We start from the raw sequence: 492 nt of genomic DNA on the forward strand, positions 1-492 counted from the left end.
CTGAGGCAGGAGGGAGAAGAGGAATCATTAAGGGGGCTTGAGGCTACAGCTATTTACCAATCAGTATGGTAGCATTTCAGTGTTTTAACAAATGGTGTACACGGGTATATATCAGCTAAATATCAGCCCTTTATATTTGTAATATTATTATTTCCATTTCATTGATGAAGAAATGAGGCCCCATTGAGTTGAGTGATTTATCCTTGTCACATGGCCATTGAGAGTGGAAGAGGTAATGCTTGAACTTAGTCAGTCTGACACCAATTCCTGTTCTTGTAACTGCTATGCTATTCTGCCTTGCTGGGAGCTGGTCCATCCTTGCTGTTTCAAGGGACCTGGCATATATGGCATACTGTTATTAATATGTTTGCTCACCTTCTTGGCACTAGGTGTTTTAACCAAGGTCACCTCTCCGAAAAAGGATGTTTCCCCAGGAAGGGATTTTTCCCTGAAGTTAGGGAGGGGATAACACCCCTTAACTAAATGACAGTC

This window comes from Myotis davidii, unplaced genomic scaffold (genome assembly GCF_000327345.1).
Source record: "Myotis davidii unplaced genomic scaffold, ASM32734v1 scaffold5, whole genome shotgun sequence".
Classification (NCBI taxonomy): domain Eukaryota; kingdom Metazoa; phylum Chordata; class Mammalia; order Chiroptera; family Vespertilionidae; genus Myotis; species Myotis davidii.